This window comes from Typopeltis vanoorti, chromosome 3, assembly GCF_054136105.1.
Source record: "Typopeltis vanoorti isolate ZY-2024b chromosome 3, IOZ_Tvanoo_1.0, whole genome shotgun sequence".
NCBI lineage: Eukaryota > Metazoa > Arthropoda > Arachnida > Uropygi > Thelyphonidae > Typopeltis > Typopeltis vanoorti.
This window is the reverse complement of record NC_143551.1, coordinates 131,155,628-131,177,608: the sequence shown is the minus strand read 5'-3', so window position 1 is coordinate 131,177,608 and position 21,981 is coordinate 131,155,628. Positions and strand designations below refer to the sequence as shown.

At 36.7% G+C, this 21,981-nt stretch overlaps 1 protein-coding gene across 1 annotated transcript in view; it reads right to left on the bottom strand.

Moving 5' to 3' along the window:
* unc-13 (protein unc13 homolog) overlaps positions 1-21,981 on the bottom strand; it is a 1,156,644-nt gene that overhangs the window by 561,093 nt on the left and 573,570 nt on the right. The window lies entirely within an intron of this gene.

Here is a 21,981-nt window from a genome sequence, read left to right as displayed (position 1 = left end):
TTGTATAATCCCTTCTGTATTAATCCTGTAAAATCTTTTCATCAGTTCTTTCATGTCTATCCACTAAGCTATGGAATTATTCAATCGCTTCTCATAACCAACATTCATAAAGCTAATAGTGCCTTAACCACTTATCTCAGAAACCTATGCAGAGGTTTTTGGACTAGTAATTAAGGCAACAGAATTTTCTCATTATACTAAAAATCAGCTGACCAAATCTGAGTATAATAGCTCATCAGTGAGCTAATCAAGGGCTTATACAGTAGTGACAGCATCTGTTCATGTCTATTTGTTGATGAACTAATCACCATAGTAGTAATCACTATAAAATCTTTACAATATGTACAAATATATCCTAAAAAGCTCAGTCAACACTACCTCACTAGATCCTGAATCTCATTCACCTCCTCCTGAAACGGTTCTATCAATACAAAGCCCAGGTATCGATACCAAGATGCTGATTACCCCCCCCCCCCCCCACTGGCCAGGATGTCTATACATGTCCAGCTAAATCTGGATACAATTCTGTAACACCTATTGAATAATATGGATAAGAAGTGCAATTCGGTCTCACTATTTATCCACCTCGGGCCGGTAGGGATGTTAACACTCATGTTTAATAAGAAACTAGGGAAAAACTAACTTTTATTTATTATGAAACCATCAGCCAAATCATAAAGATCGCCTTATTATTGTAGGGTAATTGTCCTATTCTAGTTGCAATTATCTAATCTGATGACATAACTACATGAGACATGTCGCCCATGAATTGTTTTTACCATTATCTCAGGTCCCAGCTTCACTGAATCCTACTTAGCAGCATATAACTGGTATTCACTGTCATTTTCCATAGAATCAATTTGCTCTGATCAGCCTGCAAAGATTCTTGTATCAGAAATTATGCTTATCACTATTTTCAACTTTGCATTATCAGAAAATAACTTGATGTTGCTATCCACACCAATACTAATCTGGTTGACATATATATTAACTAACAGGTCATGATGAATATGTATGTCAACAAAAATATGGATACGGAGTGCCCATTAAAATTGCAGTACCACTGATATGGATGCAAAGTGTAAGATGGTTGATATATTAATCCACGATGAATATCTCAGTGGTTAAACTACAAGGGTCAAAGTACAGAACTATGTGGCACACTACTGTTGTACATCTTCTCTTACTCAGCATGTCCAAACAATAATGCCTGATACTTGTCAGCCAACCACTCCCCTATCCATGTCACAAGCTCATTGTGCATATGCAAACCTTTCATTTTGTATAAGAACTTTCCATGTGGAACTGTCAAATGCCTTGCAAAATCCAAAAGTATTTTGGTATATATCTATTTCTCTTATCTGGATCTGCATACATCCTAATATGACATGTGGGCAAATGGATAAAGCAAGACCGACCTTTAACAAAAGCCATGTTATCCCTTTACAGAGGATTAAAGTTATGACTCACCTCTAGATGGGGATACTAATTAGCTTCTCCAATACTTTGATAAGCAGTGTTTCCAACATTTGCAATATGCCTTCTAAACTTCAGTGTACTGTCAATCATCTTCAGATAACAAATCTCATCTACTTTCTGAAGCACAGTTACATTGTTGCAGTCTTCTACTACGTCTCCAATATGAACACCTCATATCGCTCTGATTCTTTCATCTCTAATTCTCCTAATACTTGCCTCTCTTCAATATGTTACACAACATCAGTATGATATACATAATGATAAAGTGCTCTTTAAACAACTCGAATGCACCTTTGCAACAGTCACGCTGCTATCAAAACTATCCACTATTATCACCCTGCCATAATTATTCTATATCCTGCTTGCATACAGCAAAAGAATTCACTTGATTATACTTGGCCAACCCCTCTCATATTGCACTTTTTCTTTCTTTACTATACTTGTTACCGTCCTAGCATACATTTTATAGTCCTCATGCATCTCACTGGAGGAGATATACGATGGTCAAGCCATCTTATTTTCCAATACTGCTTGCTTGATTTCACAGTTCATCCCTTTCAAATCCTACTGTATTCACTTAACTCTTGGCATGCAGTTATGCATTGCTTGTGTACGCAGTTTTCAAAAATTTCCAAATAGTATTATTTTCCTAATTTTATCATTCATCCATTTCACTCAGATCTTACTGTTTTGCTCATTTTTACACTCGTATAATGTGTATTACAAGTCCAAATCAATTCTTATTCCCATGTCCTTTCCATTCCCATATATATTCTCATGTTCCTTCATCATCTTTTTCAAAATGCACATTATCCCAAGATGTCAGTACTGTAGAGCTTATTATAATAATCACATTATAGGAGTTCTAAAAGAAATATCCCCCTTGACCAAAACTTTCCACTGCTTGGACACTTTTTATTATTATATTACAGGCTACTCCAAGGAGTCCTTAGACTCATCGAGGGAGGCCCTAACATCATGTCAAGAACTATACAGCATTTGCACAATATCTATTAAACTTTGCTTTGAACTCATTCACAGTCATGGTACCCACAACAGATGGCAACTTATTCCACTCAGGATGGCCCCTAGTTCTCCCACCACCAGACTTGTTCTGAAAAATTTCCTCTGAATTAATATTGTAAAAACTCTTCAGTAATTTGTATGTCTTAGTTACATTACCCCTTTTCTGCCTATTGACAAGTTTCTATAAACCACAAATCTGCAACCTCTTCTTGTAAGGTTCATTCCATAGACATGCAACCATCTTCATCTCTCGCCTCTGGATCCTCTTCACCTCCTGCCCATTACCAAGAAACCCTGGCACCCAAGATGGGGTCTTATCAAGGCTCGATAAAGGGGAACAATAACCTGCTTGTCTTCTTAAAGTATTCTTCAATAAGCAAATGATCCGATGAGCTGCTTTAGCCACTTTTGCTATGTACCCCTAAACTTGATGAACTGATGATGACTGGTTAAGTTTCTGGTTGAAATATGTTGAATATTTGCAGTAATAAAATTACTATATTCTTGTGAATATGTGTGTATAATAAATTCTATTCAATTCATTTTATAACACCACCAAACAAGTTCAATGCATTGCCATAATCAAGTCACACTCTTAGAGGATACAGTTCCTGTACAATCATGAATAGTAGTTCATTAGCTATGCCTATTCTCTCTGATAGATTTATGTCTCATTCCTGTTTGTTACATATATTATCATCAGTTATCCAGGTTTCAATTTTCAATTATGACAACCCATTCTTGGGTTTAATGAGATTATTTCGGACTCCTTGGATCGGTATTAAAAAAACATTCCATCACAAGCTTCAAAGTAATGCTGAGATTATATCTATACACTATTTATCCAGTCAACATCCTCACTAGCCTTCTCCTCCCACACTTATATCTTTCATGTAACATGAAAGATTCTGCAATGCGCAAAGCTATCCCACATCATTTCTCTCTTTTTGCTATATTTTGGGCAGGGCAGGTTGTTCTGATGAAAAGCAAATTAAAGAACATCAATACTATACTGATTATGTGAAACCTCAGAATGACTGTCTTTCTCCTCCAAAAGGTTGGGAGATTCTCATCTTATGTAAATAACAAAAATAACTTTATTATTTATTTTCAATATTAATTTCTAGCATTCAGCAACCATTTTTAATTGGTAAACCAATTGCTGTATGTGCCTCATATTCCTAATCTTTCATTTGGTTTTTGTTTCAACACACTGATGTATTACTATTTTTATTATTATCTGAGACCTCCAGGAGTCATCGAAGCAGGCGGTAAATTACCCAACCCTTGAATTCATTCACACTAGATGCACTTACTACACATAAGGGCAAATTATTCCACTCACTCACTGTTCTCTGGGAGAAAAACCTAGCTCTTACCCCTTTCTTAACTGCAAATAAATTTAGCTTCCATGGATGCCCCAGTGTTCTCTCCCCGGCTTCCATATAACGAAAAATTTCATCAGTTGAAATGCTATAAAACCCATTCAAAAGTTTATAGACCTCTATCATATCACCCCTCTTTCTCCTGTTAACCAGAGTCTGCAATCCACATACTTGCAATCTGTCCACATAATCTAAATCCCATAATCCAGATATAATCTTTGTAACTCTTCTTTGCACCCTTTCCACAGCTTCTTTATCCTCTTGGAACCCGGGAGACCAAATCTGTGCACAGTAATCCAGGTGTGGTCTTATCTTTTGCCTTATAAAGAGGCAAAATTACTTCCTTATCCTTACATGTCAAGGTTTGCTTCAACATAGCAATTATCCTGCGAGAGTTGAATTTGCAACTTTGGCTATGTGACCTTTGAACTTTAAATTCTTATCCACCAATACACCAAGATCCCTTGCGTCTTCAGTTTCTTGTAGCATAACTCCACTAATATAATGTGCCGCTGGAACGCTAATCATGCCAAAGTGCATAACTTTACACTTATTAACATTAAACTGACAGCCATTTTCGTTTCCCAGATTTCCAGTCTATTCAAATCATTTTGTAATTGATGAATATCAGTAACATCCCTGATTGCCCTGCCTATCTTTGCATCAGCAAAAAATTGCAAATTGCAAACCTGCTTGATGTCATTAATGTATAGATTGCACAATAATGGCCCAAGGACTGAACCCTGAGGTACACCATTGGTTACCTTAAATCTGGCAGATTCACACCCACTGTATACCACTTTTTGATATCTGTCTGTCAACCATCCCCTGATCCAAGTCAATAGATTATGTTCCCATCCCATATTCTCCAGTTTACACAACAGTCTATCGTATGGTATCCTATCAAATGCCTTAGAGAAATCCAACATTATAATAGTGTATCCATTCCCTTTATCTAACTTTGTAACATTGTTATAAAATATGAGCAAATTGCTAAAACATGACCTTCGTTTAGTAAACCTATGCTGTTTCCTGCAGAGTACAGAATGCTTGTCTACCCATTTCTGTATGCGAGTTCTTACCAACTTCTCTAAAATCTTCACTACCACACCAGAGATACTAATAGGTCGGTAGTTAGACATCAGTTTTTGCACCACCCTTGTGCAATGGAACTATCATGCATTCCTTCCATTCCTGTGGTATCTTTCCTGAGCTGAGACTCAAGTTATACAAATGTGTGAAAGGCCTAGCTAATTCAGCTGAACATTCCTTTAACAAACGGGCAGATATTCCATCTGTCCCTATTGACATATTCTTATCCAGGTTATGCAAGAGCTCTTCAACCTCATTTTCATGAACCTCTAACTCTTCATCCAACATAGCAGTAGCACCATGCTACATACACCTGGTTGATATATCTTAGCAAAGTGAGCACTCATTAACTGAACAATCTCCTCAGCTTCCAACACTCGTGTACTATCCGCATTCAATAAAGTTATTCTTCCACGTTCATTCTTTCTTTTGCTTGCGACATAAAGATAAAATTCTTTTGGATTGCCTTTAGCCTGCATGGCTAATTTCTTTTCATACTCCGTTTTAGCTTTTCTCACAATACTCTTTACTTTTCTGGCCTGAGCTTTATATATTTCATAACTCCTCTCACTTTAATTCTCACGATATTCTTTCCACATCATCTTCTTCTTGTGGATCTCTAGTTTAATAAGGATGCATATCCATTTCACTCCCAACCTATGTATTCTTCGAACACTAGGGATAGGATACATTCAGATACCGCCTCATTCAAGCACTTTTTCAAAGATTCCCAGCATTGCTGACATTCTTTCCGTTCAGTAACTGATACCATGGGACCAAAGATAGTATTCTTGTTGATCATAATTTCTAACTTTATAATTCAGCATGTAGCCTAATTTAATCGGAGCTTCAATACAAGTAGATACTTCCCAAGAAAGAACATCATGATCATTGTCACCAATTGGTGATAAAATAGCCATATTCTTGACAGAGATCCATTCTGATGCTATGTGTATTTCATATTTTCAGTATGAAATATTTGCATTTTCATTATAGTTCATTACTGTGACTATCATGTAATTCTGTTGTTGTATAATTATGCCTCTGGTAACTTTATATATCAGATTTCAAATCCCTGTGTATTTTTGTGTCCTGAACCAACCAACCACCAGTAAATAACACTGTCAACTATAACACAGTCACTGAAAATTTTCTTATTCTTGGCAGATACATATTTCTTCTAAATGTGAATTTTGGAACATTTTTATGTTGGAACTTGGAATGACTAGTCCATGACAAGAACAGAAATCTAGTATGTGTTTATGATTATTATTAATTACATTTGCTTTTTTCTCCAAAATTTCCCCAAACACTTCTATATCTGTATTTTATTCATACTCTGTTGTTTATATCTCCATCAATTTGGATGGAGATATAAACAACAGAGTTTTTTATCTTTTATGCAACTGCTTTCTCTAATGACTACTTTCTCTTGCCGGCCGAGTGGTTAGCATATCATCCACTCTCCAGCAAAAAGGCTGCAGGTTCGAATCGCGCCATGGGCATGGATGTTTGTGATTGTCTGTGAAAATACTAGTGGTGTTGGTCAGCAGTAGATGGCATTGGTGTAGAGAAGGTGCCCTCCTTCGATGAGTCTTTGGACTCCCTGGAGGTGTCATGTAATAATATTAATAATAATTCATTATGGAAAATTATGGAGACAACAACTGTGCTAGAGCAAAACTTTAGTTTAATATAAACCAAAATGAACACTCGACATTTCAACCTTCATATCAAGGTCATCATCTGGAGCACACACATATATATATATACAGAGAAACAAGCTGCAATACAATCTACATGGTTTGCTAAAGTTACTGACCAACCAACAATTATTGGCCTGACCTCTGGTGGGAAAAAAAAAAACCTTTACTACATCAAAGCTAGAGTCTTCTTATTATTATTATCTATTAGGTTACAAAATTAAATTGGGCTGGAGAGAAACATGTTTTTATATATATAAACTATGTGATTATACATATAAATTTCAATCAATTGGTATGAAATAGTTTCCAATAAAAGCTGAAAATTGCTTCAATTCCTAAAGTATGCTAGATACTAATGTTAGATCGTACTTTGGGGTGTTAATATTACTTAATTCTGAATGTGTCTTACAACTACTTTCTTTGTGGTCAGGGATTGTAAGGTTTTCCCTGGGTAACACCCTAACAAATTTATATTTATACTGCGCCAATTAGAGTTATTATGCCTTAGATATGTTCGGGGGCTCTCATAAAATGTTGCAGTTGTGGCCCTTTCTCTTTCTTTCCCCTTTATCACGGTTCGTGGTTTAGTGAGTGGCAAATGTCGGTCTCAAACACAAATTTAATACCAGGATTTCAAATGACAAAACAAAGTTTTGTCATTTGAAATCCTGGTATTTTTACACTAATAAAAATACATTAAACATGAAATAATCAATTGTTCTGTTATCTTAATTAGATTAAACCACATTCAATCAATATCACATGATGATCTCACAAATGAACACATTTATCATTCCTTAAGAAAGGCATGCACTTGGGCAACTAATACAAATTTATCTAGACAACATCTCAGGGAAAAGAGATGTTGTCTAGATTGAGCAAGAATCACTTGACATGGCTCTTCGGACTACTAGTTCAACGTTCCTAAAGCTACTCCAACAAATAGGTTAGTTTCAGTTTTCCTTTTAGCGACACTGCTTAACATGTTTTCTTCAGCGCTCTCACTTAACTTTAGAAAGGACAAAATTGCCTTACCGTTTCTGGCTGCTCGATGTTTCACTGAATCACCATGTGCGAGTCACGTGTGAATGCTGGTTGGATCCTTGTTCACACTGCAGATTCTTTTCCTTCCTGTCTCATGGATTCACACGCACTGAAATTTCGCCGTTAGCTGGGAAAATCTGAGGTGCTTGTCTGGGATTTCTGGATCATTCAAGGGGAAACATCATGGTTCGGGTTTCACTTAGATCCGAGCTTTCCCTTTCTAGTCGGAGATCATCCTCATTTCCTACCTCCTTTTCTTTCCCTGTTTTCTCACTTCATGTCCCTCACTCTCTGTCTCCCACATTTTTCTCTTCTCCTCCTTTCTTTCGATCATTCACCTTTTTCTTCCAAGGAGCTTGCATTCACGGTCACATCAAATTGCTTCATTGCAAACCCATGAGAGAGCTCCTTTCAGAGAATTAGCTAATCCTTGCTTGTAAGGTTCCAATATGGGCTTGTCAAGTTCATGCCCTTTAGGCTCTTAGTCATCACGTTTTCTTTGTTTGCTGTAGCTTACACATATCATTCCTTTATTTCGATTTATACACATTATTTTCCTTCATTAAAATTGCACATTTTAAATATTTCACAATCTTTCCCTTTCAATAAGTAAATAGATATATACTTAATAATTAGATACACACTCAATACACAATTATATAATACACTTTACTTTATCCCCCCCTTCTTTATTTCTTTCCAATACAATTTTGACCAGCAGTACAGGCATTTTCTCTGGTTTAAAGCTCCTTTCATTGTTAGATCACGAATGAGTGTCTGTCTAGTAAAGGCAGGCCTCATTCACGATCTAATACTAAATAGGCTGAATATGTGCCATCCAAACACAGAAATTTTTATGCCACCATTATTTTTGAGATTAAGGTGGTTAATCAGCATTTCACAGACTTCTTTAAATTTTCTTTCATACCAGGTTTTTGTATGATGTAAAGAGCAGGTACTTTTCCAATCAATTTGGAAAAAAAATTTGGAAACTGACTGGAAAAGTAAGAAAAAGAAATGCCAGCTTAACCAAATTTGTTATATTTAATGTGTCTTTTGTGTTCTTTTTTTATGTATAGGGATTGTACATCCAGTTTCACCAACATAAGGTAAGTTACAGGAACTCCAGAATGTGCCAATGGGAGGAGAGGATCCTTTTATTTATATATATATATATATATATATATATATATAAACATGTTGCTCTCCAGCCCAATTTAATTTTGTAACCTAATAGATAATAATAGGACTCTAGCTTTGATGTAGTAAAGTTTTTTTTTTTCTTTTTTCACCAGAGGTTCAGGCCAATAATTGTTGTAACGGTTGGTCAGTAATTTCAGCAAACCATGTAGATTATAGTGCAGCTTGTTTCTCTGTATATATGTGTATGCTCCAGACGATGACCTTGATATGAAAGTCGTGATATCAAACACCATGTAAGCATAAAAGAAAGGACTCAAATAATTCCTCTACTCCTTCCTTAGTAGAAATCATCTGAGGGATGACAGGCAAATAAATCCGTTGTCCAATGACCCATTTTGACATTTTCCCACATTACTCAAGTGCTGAATACTATAGCTATTCTTTCCTTTCCTTGATCACTACTGCATGAATTTAACATAATATATTGTAGTTTTGGTGATGCTGAGTTAGCTAGCTATCTTTTCACTATTCATTATGGTTTAAAACAACAGCAGGGCTTAATTTAAAAGGAAACTTCATTTATCATCACTGTCTTTTTGATTTACGACAATAGAGAAAACAAATCGGTTGGCTAAAAATCAAATTTCAATCCCAACCCATCCCATTTAGTATCCAGATAGACACTAATGCAGTGCATCACAAGAAGGTTGGAACTAAGACATTAGGTTAAAAGCTTTAGTTAGTTATCTTAGTTTAGTGAAAGCTAGATAAGTGGCAGGAGGCTCATGCCACTTATCTAGCTTTGACTCTTAAGCAATCTCACTTTGCCATTAAACAGCAACTACTCCTAATGTCCAATTCCAAATTATTCGAATGTGGTTCACCTCTTTTAAAACTACTGTGACTTTTATTGAAGTCTGTGCCATAAAATCAAGAACTACACACCCCTGGGTCACACACAGCTCAGCCATCAGTAAATACTAAAAGAAGAGCCATAAGGCTTTATTTCAGCAATGTAAACTTACATAGGCAAAGTGGATACTAGATCCAACATTATTTTCAAGTCTGTAGAAACTATGAAAGTTTCAGAAGTTGACCTGAGAGCAGAATACATTTCTCAGCATCCCTGAGTTGCCTTAGCTTGAACTACTTAAAAGACATGGATATAATATAATACAATAAAAGACCTTTTATTAGTGCATTTGATAAAGGTTTCAGTGCAGTAATAAAATAAACTTTCAAATGCACTGATAAAAGGCAAATATATGGATACTTGGAGAACGCCATGTCTTTTAAGTAGATGAATTCTTTATAAAATATTATTATTACTCTTTGTAATTACTCGAGACACTTTATATCATTGTAATAATTCACAGTCTTTTCAAGTGTTGTTTCACCAGACAATAATTTTTTAATTAACATCCTGTCCTGAAGTCATATTAACTGTACTTGGTCTAAAATCTTGCTGGAGTAGATACAGTTTTAAACTATGTACAGAATTATTGAAAAACACTTAAGTCTATTTTTGACTTTTCATTACTGCTCAAAACTTCTTAAAATAAAAGTTGCCAACAGCTGAAGTGCAGGGAGTATTCAGAGTAAGGGCTTGACAGCATCTCATGCCTTCACTGTCCACACTCAAAAACTGCTGTTATGTCAATGTCAAGCTCATCTAACTATACAAACAAAGATGCTGAAGATTATATCAGTGATTGGCTACATTCATTATAATCGTGTAGCAGTAATGTAATTTGTAACAAGAGAGCTCAAATGGTCCACACCCCCAGTAATTTTGTCATCATCATCATGCTTATCAAGAATTTAGACCTAGAGTGGCCTTTTCCAGTCTTAAAAGTCATCATTGAATCTCTTACTCCAGACACTTCATATCATTGTAATAATTCATAGCTTTAAGTGTTGTTTCACCACACAATTTTTTAGTTAACATCCTGTCCTGAAGTCATGTTAGCTGTACATAGTTTAAAATCTTGCTAGAGTAGATACAGTTTGTACAGAATTATTGAAAAACACTTAAGCTCTATTTTTGACTTTTCCTTACTGCTCAAAACTTCAGTAATTTTGTACAACAAACAAAAATTCAGGCAAAGAATATTAACTAATCAAATTTTACCAAGGAAAACAGGTTGTTAAGCTGTCAACTACAATAATACAATGTAGCAGAACTACTTACAAAGAGTAATAATAAGCAACTCATTGGAAGGCAATGTGCAATATACAGCCTACTGTGATGACAACCATGTTTCCAATGGTGTTGGCTATTTCCAAAAAACAGGCTCTGGCAAATCCAATGAGCATTACCACTGCAAAAGGATAACTTCCTAATTGGAGGAAATACCAACTAGACCCACTAGGTGGGAGATGCACTTCAACAGCTCAGTGAAATACAGCCACCCAGCTTATTGGAAGGCAGAAGCTGTAAATGTCATGTTTGTTTTCAGATCAGGGATTCCAGATTCTTCCGTCCTCATCTCATTGCAGCGTGAGTGATAACCTTCAAAAACAATAATACTGCTTGGAAAGAAGTTCAACGGGCATTCCATGGGCAAGGTGTATCAATGCCATGTAATGAGTCACATATTTGTAGCCAGTAAAAATTAGAGGAATATGATGCTCCAAAGTCAGTGCAACTTTATCAAGGTGAAATGCCTGCGAGAAGGGAACTGATGGAGTTTTAAAGAGGTGTTGTGATAGAATGCCATGTTGCTATCTGTTTCACAAATTATTGGCAAATTGAGCCATTCCAGATCAGCTATTTTACCATACTGAGATGGAAACACAAGGAGTCAAATGCACGCACTACCTGCAGTGTATGACCTACCACATTCACCAAAGATGACCATAGGGTGCTATGAAGGATAATATGTAAAAACTGCCATTCGTCGACTGATACCTTGAATGTGAAGTTCCGGGCATCAACTCAAACATAAATCTGCACAAAAACATTCAGAACTGAGGCTCACAACATGGGTTCTCATGGTAGGGCTGCAATATGAAAGCTCCACATTACCCAAACCAACATGAAATGTCATCTTCCATGGTGCAAAGGACGTGTATACGGTGGGACATAGAAGCTTGGAAAGCTATGTTATGGAGCAATCAATCATGCTACAGCCTCTACAGAGCAGATGGACAGGTGCCAGTGTGGAAGATGCCCAGAAACGTCTCTCCTACCAGAGTGCATAACACCAACTATGAAATTTGGAGGTGGCAGTGTGATGGTATGGTCCTGTTTTGGACTTGGACCTCTGTTTGTGGTGCCACAAACACTGAATTCTGAGAGTTATCTGAACATTCTGGACAATGTAATGTCTCCCACTTTATGGTGTTTTTCTACGGAACTGACTATTGTCTCTTTCACAAGACCATGCACTGTGTTATAAGGCTTCTGCAGTAACTGATTGGTTTATGGACATGAACATCACCACACTTGAGTGGCCTCCACAGAGCCCAGATCTCAACCCTACTGAAGATCTGTAGGATGAACTGGAGCACTGGATGAGGACAAGGGACATCTACTGCACAATAGTCCAGGACATCATTACATGCCTACAGGAAGAATGGTTCAAAATTCTCAGTGATCGCTATCATATGCTTGTGGAAAGTATGTCCTGTAGGACTGCTGCAGTCACTGCAGCAAAAGGAGGTCGTACATTTTTATTAAAGTGGGTGCCATGGATGTCTATTCCTCACACTATGGTGTCCATTGACTTCTTTCCACTCAGTGTACTTAGTAACCCAATTTCCTCCATTCCAGGAGTTCATCAGTTAAAATGGTGGTGATACAGGTCAGACAGTACACAGGACCAAACTTTTCAGTAATGAGGTAGGCAGCTTCCTGGTCAACTGATACACAATCCCACTATCACACACTCTGCTAGGTCAAGCCTAGAGAGAGAATCCAATTAGTGAGAGGCACTGTTGAGGCCATGTTATGGCAAGGGGACTGGTTGCCTTCTGCATGTCCAATAGTCTATTTCCTCTCACTGGATCTTCCCACTTGATCCATCTAACCATAAATGAACCTATAATGAAACAAATATTGACAGTAACACTGCAACTATAAAAAATCAAAGCCAATCACAACAAAAAAGACAGACCAAGCACAACATAAAAATCATGCCAGAATCTCCATTAAAGGAGAAAAAAAAATTTTGCACATCCACTTTACTAACATCCATGGCATAAACACCAAAACAAAAGACACTCACCATCACTTACAGTTATCCAGACCAGACATCCTACTCTTGACAGAAACCTAAAGTGCAGTTACATACATTATTGTGCCTTCAATGTCCAAATTACAAACTTTATAATGTGCCTTTGTAAGATCTGATATTGCTTGCCAAAAAGTAGTTGATTTAGAATCTCATGCTTTTGAATTCCTCTGGCTCAATGCTACCTCATCTCATTTCATGACCTCCATCTGCTACATTTACTAGTCTACAAATGAAAACCATTATAACCTATTCACCTTCCTCTCCATGAAGATTAATCATCTGCACTCCAGCTATCCAAATAGTGAGGTCATTTTCCTAAGTGACCTTAAGGTCCACAATTCCAACTAGCTCTCCATTTCGAACACTACTGTGAGAGAGAGAGAGAGATGAAAGTCTTATATGCAATACCTAACACAAATCCTACATCAACCTACCTGAATTCCTGATAGTACTCTTTACTCTTCCAATACTCTTGATATATTTTAAATGAATTCTGCTTCAAGACACACAATGGTCATATCTCTTCTTGGTAACTCAAATCATAATCTTGCACAACTCACCTGTCACAGAATGCCCTTCCTCCAACCTCTCTCAACTTCATATCCTGTGGAGATACAAAAGATGCCAAGTGGGATGACCTCTAGAATTTCTAGTGTTCCTTTTGATGTTCTATCCAAACATCTGCTCATTTTGGGTCTCAGAAATTATCCTTGCTGCATGAAGGCCATCATTCTCCATTCTACCCAAACTTCTTATCTTCTTTCTAAGTGCTGGATCAACAGAGAGTGCAGCAAAGAAGCTAGATGGAAAAGAAAAACTTAGCACACACATATGACTTGAATCAAGAACCCCAGCATCATACTCAGGACATGAAGCATGCAAAACAGTCATCAATAAATCTAAATCTGACTTTGTAAAGGCCAACAGCAAAAAACTTGCCTCTTATGCCTTCTGGTTCCTGGCTAGGACTATCAGATACAACTTCCACTTCTCTCACTGATGTGGCACCACTGTTACAATACTCAAAGATAAAGCTGACATCCTGGCATCATTCATTTCCTCCAACTCCTGGTAGATGATCTAGGCAAATCATTTCCTTCCAGCAACTGTACACCATATAACTCCTATGGTTTTCATCAAAAGCCAAAAGACATTAGAAGAATACTAAACAATTTGAACTCTAAAAAGTCTTCTGGTTCTGATGGCATCTCTCCAAATGTACTCAAGCACTATACCCCAGGGCTTAACACTTGTTCTGTATCAACTATACATTCTATACTAAACTGGGAGTTATTTCAATGTGTGGAAGCAATCATATATCCAGACTATTCCAAAATGAGAGAGAAAGAGAAGTCTACTATCAAACAACCAACCGATCAGTCAGTATCACTTCAATTCACTCAACAATAATGGAACATTATCAATAGTAAATATATCCACTACCTAGAGGCCCATTAGTTAATCTGCAACCATGAGCATGGATTCTGCCAATCTTGATCCAGAGCTGATCTCTTTGCCGACATTATCCAACACTGGACAAGTTCCATGGAATATGCTAGAAAAAACGGGTACTGTTGCCCTTGACATTTCCAGGACTTTTAATCATGTCTGGCATTGAGGTCTGCTTAGCAAACTGCCTTCCTTCAATCTATGTTGCCCCTTGTAACTTGATAGTTTCTTTGGCATAGTTCACTGCATATCCCAGTGAAGGATGTTCTATTTAAGGTTTGCCACTAATGTAGAAGTATGTCAGGGCTCAATTGCATCACTTTGCTTTGTTCTATACAAAAATGACATACTGTCCATCTCCATTAATCCTATCTACAGATTTGCTGAGAATAGTACATGCCATTCATATAACTTCAACAAATGACATATTCTCAGACATCCCAAATATTAAAATAATCTGTAAGAAATGCCTTATGCACTGATCTACCATCTTCTCTGGAACAAAGATAAAACTGGTCACCAGCAATGCCACCAAAATGCATTCCTTCCTTTGCTCTCACAAAAGTGATCTCAGCTTATCTTCCCTTACCCTTTAATAGCATCACAAGACAGAATCAGTTCTCTCCTTGAACTAGTATTTACCTCTAGCTTCTCCTGGCATAAACACATATCAACAGCTTCTTCAGCATCTAAAAAATCAACATGAAAAATAGTTCAAATGCTATTTTTCACCCACACACCCAGCTACTAATCCTATATAAATCTGAAATCCATCCATCCTTGAATACTGCTCACAAATTTGTAGTGGTGCACTTAAAATCTCCCTCAAAATTCTTGCTGCTGCTGTTCAGAGGACAGCAATTCAGCTCACCAATGATCCTTCCCTGAGAGACTCACTTCATTCTATATCTCACAGAAGTACCATTTCAGCTCGTGTCTTTTCTACAGGAATCTCCATAGTCATTGCTACAGTGAATTGGCAAGCATCATTCCACTGCTTTACATTCTGCCTGTTAAAATAAGAGCTGCAGTTACTAAACATACCTTTTTAGTACAACTGAAAACACGTGAAACTTGTTTCTCCTCTTCTTCATTTATTCCATCTGGCTGTCCTCTGGAACAGCCTTCCTCATAATATGTTTCCCATCAAATACAACCTCCAGCTCTTTAAGAAAATTATCAACGGATTTCTTCTTTCCCAATCCTTACCAATACATACACAGCACTGATATGCTTCTGGTGCTTCTACTGCTCGTGAGTGGGACAAACATACAGATCTGAGATTAACATAAGATAATTTTAATATAATTTTGATATTAGGCCTAATGCCACTTTTCTTTCATAATATGATCCATATTGATAATGAATAACAGTAGTGATAGCAGGTAACCTTCTCTCACATCTGACTTTACATTAAACCACATTCCTGTACTTCCATGAATTTTAACTGCTCAATTACTGCTCGATACAGTGTCACATTCACATCATATAATTGCAGTGTTTCAAACAGCTTTTCTTTTGGCAGCTTGTATCACCTATATGATACAGGCCATTGTTATATTCGCACAATTTTTCAGTCATTTTTGTTAAACCTGTTTCTCCTCTTCCTCATTTATTCCATCTATCTCTGTCCTCTGGAACAGTCTTCTAAATAATAATGTATTTGGCATCAAATACAGCTTCCAGCTCTTCAAGAAAAAAAAAAAAAAAAAGAAAAGAAAAGATTTCTTCTTCCTGAATCCTTACAAGCACCCACCCCCCACACAGCACTGATGTGTTTCAAGATGATGTGAATAAAGAGCTGAGATTAAAATCTATATTTTAATATTAGGCCTAATTTTTAATGCGATCCACATAGATAATGAATAACAGTAGAGATAGCAAGCATCCTTGTCTCACATCTGATTTTACATTAAATTACATTCCTGTACTTCCATCAATTCTAACATCTGACTTATTGCTCGATATAGTGTCCATTATATAATTGTAGCATTTTGAACAGCTTGTCACATGAATTTTACACATCTACAAAACAACTTATTATTATTTGGTAACCTCTACGGAGTCAACAGACTCATGAAGCCAACTCAACCAGCACATGTCTATCATAATGAGCTTTCAAGATGTTTACAATACCTGCACTCACAACACACTCAGACAATGCACTTCACTCACTAACAATCTCCATGCAAAAAATCTACTCTGCACACTATTCTTCACCACATCCAAGGATGACTGCTTGTTCTTCCAATCTTAATATCCAGTCTTTTTATAATTTCTTCTATATTAATCTGATAGAATCCTTTAATTTGAAGGGCTCTATCACATTTCCTCTTTTCCTCCTATCAACCCACCCAACCTCCGTAATCCACATTCTCTCAAATGCTCTTCATAACACCCCAAAGTCCTGATTTCATTTTGGTTATTTGCCTTTGGACCCCTCTAGTGTTTCCACATCACAATGAAAACTATGTGACCAAATCTGAGCACAATAGTCCATGTGGTCTGACTAATGCCTTATATAGATGCACCGCCACCTCCATATCCCTACATGTCAATGTACTTTTTATTATAGCAGAAATATGATGTGCAGTCTTTGCGACATGTGTCCTCGGAACTTAAGTCCACTGTCCACCATCACTCCAAGATCTTGAATCTCATCCATTTCTTGAAGTACAGCTCCACCAATACAGTATGTAGCCTTATATCTCTGTATCCCAAAGTATAGCACCTTGCATTATCCATGTGTTAAAGCTTAAGTGCTATGAGGACATCATGTTGGAGGTTTAATGGAATATTTACAGCACTAGGAAAGGATAAAAGTGGGATCTCTGATAATTATCAGAGATCCCACTTTACATTCCAGGCCACCTACAAATGCCCATAGAGGGCGCACCACCCAAATAGGACTTTTAAAAGGTCTATTAAACCTACAACATGACCTTGAATTTATAAACATTAAAACTGCAACAACCCCACTCATTTGTCCAAACTAAAAGTTTATTCAAATCTTCCTGCGAATAATGAAAATGAGAACTACTCCTGATAATTCGACCTAACTTTGCATCGACCGCAAACATTTGAAGATCTCCAGTCAATCCACATGAAATATCATTAACAACCAAGTTAAACAGTAAGGGGATCCAAGAACAAAACCCTGAGACACGGCACTGATTACCTTCCTTTTCTGAGAGACAGCTCCACTGTAAAAAAACTTGCTGGTATTGTTCAGATAGCCAATCTCTGATCCATATAACCAACATACTATTTATTCCTATCCTCTGCAGCTTGTACACCAACTAATATTCTCCCATATCCAACACATTCGTCACCTTATCACAAAACATAAGCAGATTGCTAAAACAATACCTGTCCTTCACAAACCCATGCTGGCCATCATAGAGAATCCTAAATTCATCAACCAAATCCTGTATTCTATTTCTAACCAATTTTTCCAACAATTTGATCACAACTGCAGATATACAGACTGGTCAATAATTAGAAACTTCTGTTCTTGAATAATGCTTGTGGAGAGGAATTATTTTGCCTTCTTTCCACAACTTAGGAACCTTACCCACCACAAGACTCTCATTAAATAACAGGACAAGGCCATGGCTAACTCTTTTGCACATTCATCAAAAATACATGGTGATATGCCATCCTTTCACACAGCCTTATTAACATCTATTAACACCAATTAATCTATTAATATCTTATTAACACCAATTCATTTTCATTTCATTCTAATTCCTGCCTGCCTTTTACATGTTGCACAGCATCATTCACCACTATTATACACACTGATGAAGTGTTCGTTAAATAATTCTACTACATCATTTGATATGGTTACCCTGCTACCATAGCTATTCACCATCGTCAATCTGCCATAACTATTTTTCCCTCTTGCTTGCCACATAACATAAAAATTCTTTTTGATTAGTTTTGATTGACTGGCCAATATCCTCTCATATTCTAATTTATTGAATTTTATTATTTTTTTAACCATGCTTGTCACTTTTCTGGCCCACACTTTATATTCTTCATGCATCTGCTGACGGCCTTGTACTTCCCCCATAACAACTTTTTTTTGTAACTCTGCATGCTTGATTTCATTGTTCCTCCATCTAACTCCTACTCTATTTATTCGCATTATTCTTGGTATACAGTTATGAACTGCTTGTGTTAGATACTGTCTTATCATTTCCCATGAACTGTCAACATCTTTTCTATTTTCAATTCATCAACCCAATTCATTGATCCTAGATGACTATGGAGCTTCTGATAATCACTTCTGCATTCTATAATATCTACATTCCTATAATTAAAATCTCCCATTAGGGTCATCTTCCTTTTACTTGCCCAACTAATTCGTCTAAACATTTCACAATCAATACTCTCCACATTTCCTGTCCTATAACAGGGAATGGGGAGAGTAATAACAGACTCACACAAAACACACACCTTCAAAATCTTCCCATGTACTACTATTTTCCACTTTGATGCTTGAAGCCACAATTCCTCTGCTACCATTAACAATACCCCCCCCCCACCTCTCTTAACCTTCCTGACCTTTAAGAAAATTCTATATCCTACCATTTCAAGTCCTGACAATATCTCATCCTCAGTCAACCAAGTTTCACTTATGCCACTTATCTTTGGACATGCTGATTCAATGAATACACAAACTTAGCCCCTTTATTTCTGATACTCTGTACATTAGTATACAAGCATAACAATTCTCCACTCTTTGAGACAATCGCATCAACACACTCTTTACTCTCTCTGCTATAGTGCACTTCTCTCTTTGTTCTGACCATGCTGTTTCCGTGATCCCAATAATGAATTTCATTTATATTCCTATGATCCCCCATGATTTTGCACTGTATTACTTTGCTCTGCTATAATCACTTCCTTATATTTGTATCCATCATCCTCCTTTGCTTCTCAACCTTTCTCTGACTCTTAGTGGTGCTAATTTCATATGGATGCTGTGCACTCTTATTAAACAACAATCACCCCAAATGACCAACACTAAAGCCATTCAAAATACATTTCATCAGCTTTGAACCATTCTAACTTTTCCCTTTGAATTCAATCCATACATTAACAATTTGAACATTCTGCCTGACATAATTCAGCCATTTTGTTATTCAATATGATTGCTCTCCTCAGTTCACTACTGTCATATCTGGGAAACAAACTTGCCACTTTCCCAACGACACTATTATTCTACACTTTCTACAACAACTTCTTCAATTTCCTGTCCACATTCTTTGTCTTACTATTCAAGTCATTTGTACCCACCATTACCACTAATGCTGATGCCTCTCTGCTATAGTGCACTTCTCATTCCTTCCTTCCTGCATGTAAAGAATCTGATATTTATTTTATTGTACCACCTGTAAAACATGTCTTGGGCATACTGATTCAATCAATGCACAAACTGAGTCCCTTTATTATTGTATCCATATTACTGTACCCTTTATTTTTATCTATTCCAACACCTTTAATGATTGAGTCACCATATAATGCAATCCTATCATCCTTAGATATTTGTTTCTTCCTATTAACTTCCTTTTCATTTACACCAGTTATGTTCTACTTTAAACATTCAGTTTCCTCCTCCATACATTTAATTTGACTCATCATCTTCAGTAACTCTTGCCTAAGCTTTTCCACATCACTGCTATTATTAATTTCTCAAGAACTCCCATCCATTTCCTGATTATTCCTGGTAACACCATTTTCATTTTTGGAACATCCTAGCCTTTATCGCACTTCTCACATACTATAATACATTCCTTTTCATCATTCCACCTAACACTCCATAAATCTTTAACATTTTTAGACGCATAGATGAAACAATTGTCGAATCTTATCCACTGCGAAAAGTTCAGGGAAAAACTTCTCTGAGTTGAGTTCTCCATTGCTGGCATACACTTCTTTGCTGCCTATGCTGCCATTTTTGTAATGTTAACGAGCACTTCCACGTTAATCAAGATAAAACCGAAGCAAACGCTTTTAGAACCACAATACAATGAAAACACCCAGTCTGGCTATCACACAAAATAACTATTATACAAATCTACACAATATAATTTAGGGAGAGAAAAAAAAATAATAAAAATTTCACAACGCTGTTTAAATACACCACTACTTCTCATCGTGACACTTATAGACAGCCTCTTGTTATATTCACATCATTTTTATCAGCCATTTGTGTTAAAACAGAGATCTGATGCTCACAACTGCTGTCTGACCGTACCACAGTTTTTCTAAACTACTTCTTTTTATGTTTGCATATATCTTACCTGGAACACAGAATAGGGATATTCATTTATATAGTTTTATTTCCCTTTTTACAGATGGGTATTAAATGAGAGCTATACTCTAATCATCAGGAAGTACCTTCTGAATCATGCAGTACACTCATTTTTACCTTAATAATCAACCATTTCTGGTGAATGATGATGAACTCTACCTGCCTCAAATATTAATATGTACTCCTGATCACATTCCTCTTGAACATTTTTTTCTTTAACAATCTTTTAATTATATAAGTATCTAACACAGCTCAACCTCCAATTTTCACATCACCTTTATCAAGTGTGACTTCTTTTATAGTATTCTTTCCTCCATTTCTAAGCATTCAGAACATTTTACAACTTTCCAGTTCTTTACATTCTCTATTCATAACAAAGTCTCCCCCATCTTTTGTTTTTATTATTATTCAGATAGACCTCCAGGAAGTTACAAACTCATTGAGAAAGGCAACACATCAACCACACCAGCTGACATACCTTTTATTGAATTCATTCACACTACCTCCACTCACACCTCTAAAGGTAATTCATCCTAATCATGCACCACTCTATGTGAGAAAAATCTAGCTCTCAGACATTTCTTCACTGCATTATTTCTCAATTACCATCGATGCACTCTCATCCTCTGTCCACCATCCATAAAATGAAAAATTCCATTTACTGATATCCTGTTTGACCCTTTCAGGAGTCTCTAAGCCTTAATCATATCACTTCCCCCCCCCCTTTCTTCTGTATACTAGTCTGTAGCCCAAAATTCTCAATCTGTATTCCATAATCCCAGTATTATCATCAAGAATACTCGCCTTCCCATCTCTCCACTGTATCAGCATCACCGCAAAAACCAGGTGACCAGACCGGTACAAAATAGTCCTAATGAGGTTGTTTCAAAGCCTTACTAAAAGTCCAAGATCCCTAGCCTGATCAGTTTCTTCTAGCATAATCCCACTAATATAATATGACATTGAATAACTCATTACATACTGCCAGCATGATTTTCCAAGTGGTTAGTGTACTCACTCTCAAACCAGGCTGGCAATTCATAATGAGATATCCAATGTCATATTATATTGGTGGGATTATACTACAAGAAACTGAT